The sequence below is a fragment of the Cyprinus carpio genome, chromosome A4 (genome assembly GCF_018340385.1).
Source record: "Cyprinus carpio isolate SPL01 chromosome A4, ASM1834038v1, whole genome shotgun sequence".
Classification (NCBI taxonomy): Eukaryota; Metazoa; Chordata; class Actinopteri; order Cypriniformes; family Cyprinidae; genus Cyprinus; species Cyprinus carpio.
Genome location: NC_056575.1, coordinates 9,388,427 through 9,394,453, shown reverse-complemented (window position 1 = coordinate 9,394,453; position 6,027 = coordinate 9,388,427).

Genomic DNA, 6,027 nt, shown 5'->3' with positions numbered 1-6,027 from the left:
ATAATAATGAATATCTGTTGGTTATTCATAAAAGATGATGCGTAGAAGGTGCTGTGACTGTGTTAACTGGGTATTTATCTCAAAGCATTAAATAAGGTGGTAACGACCACCAGCTGAACAACTTAAAATACATCTCACATTTAGATAACACAAATTTATTTATTATTTAATTGATTTATGTTGTTCATTTCACAGTCTTTACTGATACTGTATTTCATGAATAGAAATTGCCTTGTGAAAGGAGAATAAAAGGTCTGTTTTTAATATCTTCAGTGAAGTATGTATAAATGTTGTCAAAAGGGATTTCAACCATTGTGTGAACACTGTATCCAATCCAGACATGATGCAATACACCAATAAGAAATAAAAGTAAGTCTTTTATGTAACTCAGTTTTTGTTCCTAACCAGCTGCATCTAGGATAAGAAATGGGATAATTTTGTCAGTGCCAATTTCTATGCCTGCAGTGTGGGTCATCATTGCCCACTGTGAAATCTCTTTGATCCAAAAACTCACCACTTATTACTGTACATTACCTCAAATTGGATTGGAAAATCATGCATCCCAAAGAAAAGTTTGTCATAAGCATTAAAAAGGAAGCTAGACAGATTGCTCCAATTTGCTCCTCCACCCTGCTATTTATATTGGCACTGACATTACAATATCAGTTATCATTAACCAATATTGCCACATATTCTGGAAAGGGGAAGAAATTTAATAATCAACTACAGAAAACCCCATAATGGTTGACAACTATTCTAAATACTGTAGGGGGATGTGCGCAACTTATACTTTATGGTTGTTACGGCCTGCTATATTTACCCACACATGTCAGTGGTTGATAAATTAGATTTATGTTGGCGGCTTATTGAAAGACAATGGTCCAGTAAATATGCAAAAGAAACGGGAAGAGACACCAACCACTATTGATTGTCCTCAAATTGGTTTCCAGACTCACAGTGAGAATAAAAGAGAGAGACGTGTGGTGATAACAGTATACCGTAGAGGCATTTGTCCACTGGCTAAGAGACGGCTCTCTTGGGAAGCAATAATCCGATTTGTGGAGCTTTAATTTCACTCAGCAGGTTTGGAAAGGATCTGAGCCAAATTTGCCCCAACAGGAACTTCTCTCTCCCAAACACAGCTCTCTACAGTCTTCCACAACATGTGCCTGGAGATAATGAATGCTGGAAGGCACATTCTAATTCCATTTCTTGCTTAAACAGCATATAATTAGAGACGGTTAAGAAACCAAGGTTTTTCAAAAAAATAAAAAATGATCAATAAAAAAAGTTACATTATTAATTATTATTAAAAAACTGCTACTAATAATAATAATAACAACAATGATAAATACTTTTAAAATTTATTTTAGAATTTATTTATATAAATTATAGTGTAAATGGTACAAGCTATTAACCAAACCAAACCATTAATCAATACTTTACAGAACCATTTAGTATCAAAGGGACTCTTTTCCATTTAATCCCATTCAATGCCATTCTATGCTATTCTATCCTCTTCTATTCTACTTCAAAGTTCGAATCCATATTCACTAAGAAGGGAAAGGTCATCTGCAGGGATCAGAAGGCGCTGTAGCAGATAACATCAGCTGCTGACATCACGGGTCACTGAAGGTGACCCCTAAAAGTGACATCATCAGGAATAAAAGTGGCTAGAGATGCAACAAAAAGGTGTCCTCAAGTATCCATTTGGCATCCTGGAGCCCTTAAACTGCTTAATAGCAATACCTGTCAGTTGTTATAATTAGTATTCATACTTCCAACCCGCGATTTATCTGCTCTTAAGACAGCAGGGGCGCGCGATTTGTCATATACCTTGAGAATTGCACCTCTGTTCTTTTGCTAGCAAGGGCGGGGGAAGATGTGAAATGCCCTTCGGTGCCATTCACACAGTTCAGATGAGCCATCAGTTTCAAGATACAAAATCCAGCAGACATCACCATCTGGGCCTCTGATTCCTGATGCATGATACAACTTGTTTTTAAAAGTCCCATATGTTAAAATGATAAATAAGTGAAGTTAATTATGGTTTAAAGCTATTAATCATGTCACAGATATCTCCTGGATGGTCTTTACCTATTGTTAGAGAAACTTATGAAGACAATAATGCATTACGTAACTGATATATATTATTTAAGGGCTATTTGAGACACTCACATGTTGATGTACTGTATGTGAACAACTTTAGATGACTGTTCACACCGTACACGTACACCAAAACACACACTAAAATGATGGGCAGGTGGTGTTTGAATGGAGATATCAGAATGACTGAGGGCTAATGTGCCGTGTATCTCAATGCCCAAAAAACATCAATTATTTAAACCTATGAATCATTAATCAGAGCAAAAACACCAGTATTGCTGTTGTTGGAGCCCAGGTTGAGGCGTAGAGACGTGAAAACACTCCTAATGGAGATACTTCAGAGACAGACGATGTTCAAAATGCATGAATACTTCAGACAGAGTTTTGGATGAATAAAATCACAGAACTCAAGATAATCATGCAATATAAACTTATGAAATATTAATACAACGGGCTGCTGAAGTCTCACACTACTACACTGAAAAGATGGGATTCAAGAGCTAATTTAAATCATGAAATCAAACAAAGTTTAGGGTTTTTACATAAACGCATTATAAAAATGTAATATTTATGTATGTGTGTGTATGTACAAAATTAAATGTTTACATAATTCTATTTCTTTTTAGATTAAAAAAATATTATTATAACTTAAATTCAGTGATTTCAGTTATAGCTTGCACTTGCTGATCGACACAAAGCCCTAAATTCATGCATGTGAAGAGCATGAGCTCCTCCATTGCTATAGCGAACTCTGAGGTCAAGTAAATTTTCTACCTCACAATAAAAAATGAGACCATGAATAGGGTCAATGCTCTAAAAATTGTCATTAATTCAGTTTATACAAAAAGGCATAGATAAGTACTTGTGCACATTGGGGTTTTGGGCAGAGGTTTGAGAATTTAAAATTGCAAGGTCAACCTGAGTCTTGCAATCCAGCAACACTTGGACCAACCGACCTACACGGAAACCTCAAGCTAGGCAACTCTGACTTCAGATGTGTCCTATGGCCCCCCATAGGTGCAAACAAACCCTGGGCCCTGTTATATGTCATGAAGTCGGACAGACCGAATGAAACTCATCTGCATCACACAGCTGAGCTTTACGCTATGGTTAGAATGACCTCCACAGACCGTCCAACCCACACACATATTCAGACATAAACTACTTTCACAGACCGCCCCAGTAGTGGCCCTAGGGCACGATAACCCACCAATACAAACACACACATGCTGCTGGAGCCCTATTCCACCTCTGATGTTTTAACTCAATAGACCACTTCTCATAAAATGCATTATGGGGCTTCCCTGGTGCCCCCTCCGGCTTCCACTCTCAGGTGGGTTGAATTGGAAACAGCACTGGAGGGCCGCTTTACAGCCAAACAGCATCTGTGCCAAACGTGAGATGCCTTCCATTAAGAACTGAAATAAACTGCGCGCCATGGCCGAGATAGCTACGGTTTCATTTCAACAGCGGGGCAATTGTAAACTAATGCCCTTCTGTGTCTGCTTCTATCTTTTTCTCTCTAGCCAGCTCTTTAAACTCATCTCTCTCTTCCTCTCCTGATTAGTTGATCGTCCGGTTGGTGTCAGGTTGCTCGTGGCCAGCTGTCTGCTGTTGCTTCACGTTTGCCCTACATTTACTGTCTTAAATGAGCCACTTCACACTTCCTTAGAGTGACTCTGTGCCTGAGTGACTCTCTCAAAAAACATGTCATATAGTATTTCACCCTAAAAGATAAAATAATAAATATAATATAAATAATAAAATAAATACAATATAATAAATATAACAGAATACATAATAAATATAATATAATAACAAAATGTAACAATTTAATAAAATAAATACAATATAATAAATATAACAGAATACATAATAAATATAATATAATAAAATATTGTATATTTAATATTATATTATTTAATACTTAAATATTTGTAACATTTAATTTTAAATATTTAAATATTAAATGATTAAATTATTATTATTGTTATTATATGATTACTTTATACTATTTATTAATAATAATAATAGTAATAATTATTATTATTACAAATGTAAAAAATTCATAAAGAACATTAGGCCTATTTTTACTTTTTTGTGATTTTTTTAGGATTTTTTGTACAGTGTAATTATTAACATGATGTATAAATTTGTGTTGTAAATTTTTGATTGTTATTTTTAGTATTTTATTTAAATTTTTTTTTTATAAATTTTTGTCATTCCAATTTCTTAATATTTTGGGATGAAATACAACTGGGGCAGGATTCTTAAAAATCCCTTTTGTATTTGTATGTGTGTACTTGCCTTCTGTTGTTGTTATTATTAATAATAATTTATTTTTCTGTATATTAGAAAATGTATATAGAATTGCTATTAATATTAAAAATTATATTAGGGATAGGGTTTGTCTATAGTAATTCTAATTTGTATAAACAGAAGTACCTTAAATATATCTTGAACAGAAAATCTATGGTATATCTTCATATAGCAAACATATGTCTGCATCAACTGTTCCTCCATAATGCCAGGGCTTAAGTTGATAACTGTTGTACATGATAGATCAAATGATGGACTGAAGCTACCAAGTAAACAAACATGACAGTGTTTCTGTTTTTTTCCCTCATCGTCCTCTCTCTTTTTCTTGGGCCTGTGTGTTCAGCACAGTGAATCAGATCTTTATCAGAGGTGTGGTTAAAAACCAACACACTGCATTTAAGCAACCTAATCTAAGCTTACCCTATTTTTATTGGTGGTGTGTGTGGGTCAGATTTGTCACACTCCAGCAGGCCCCTCTCTGGGTTTAAAGGACAAATTCAGAGATTCACATGCACTTCTATCTGGTTAGGTGCTTCCAGCTGGTCGTGATTTCCTCTTCTTCCTCGGTGGCCAGGAGGTGCTCCACGTCTGTTCCTGCGATAAGACGCCACTTCCATTGTCTCTTCCTTCCTCCCTGGACACTGTTTTATCCAGCATTTAAGCAACCTAATCTAAGCTTACCCAACTCCCTAAAAGCTCAACTTTATCACACTGAGGATTTACATACAAAAGAGGCCTTTATGTTGAATTTAAGCAGAAGGCGACAATATGCACAGTCAACAGGGGCTTGAAGTGGCGTGTGGCGTCTCTCCTGAGAGAAAGTAAAACAGCAGGAGGTACAGTACATTAAGCTGGATGAGGTGGATTTTAAGGGCTACAGAAGCTGCAGTGCTCACTAAATTTATATGAAAGTCTCTCTCTGGGATGGGCCAGATAGCAGGGGTCTAATCAATACTCTACATAACAGTACATAACAATGGCTTTGGATCCTGTGGATCTGGCTAAAACAGATCTATAGGTCCAATCCAAACACAGAGACACAGCTCCATACTACCAGGCGGCCCATTGCTGCAGTTAATAGGCCAATAAAACTTTTACTAGCCTTGTTCCCCAGGGCAATGTAGCATCTAAAAGATACAATGACCTATCTGACACATTTGTGATCCAATTTTACCGCCATCATGGACCACAGTAATGGCTGAGGAGCATGTAACATGGTTGTGGTGAGCACTCCTCAATATAATATGGTCAATACAAAGCTGGTTTTGAGCCTTCATGCAACCATTTGGTTGTACACTTTTTAACTCATTTATCTAATAAAATATCTTGAAGTGCATCCCACTGGTACTAAAGCTTTCTATTGAAGAGATTATTCAGAATTAAAATAGCTGCTGTGGAAAAATCTCAATTATCAAAAATATTAGAAGAATACAAAATAATCTACATGCAAAAAAAAAAAAAAAAAAAAAAAGTGCACAGTGCAAGTGAATGAAAAACTAGACCAGCACAAGTAAATGTTTCATATGCTGCAATGTTTTCAATTCACTTGCATTTTAAACGTTTTTGCACTATGTAGTTCATATAAAACATGTTTTTGCTAGA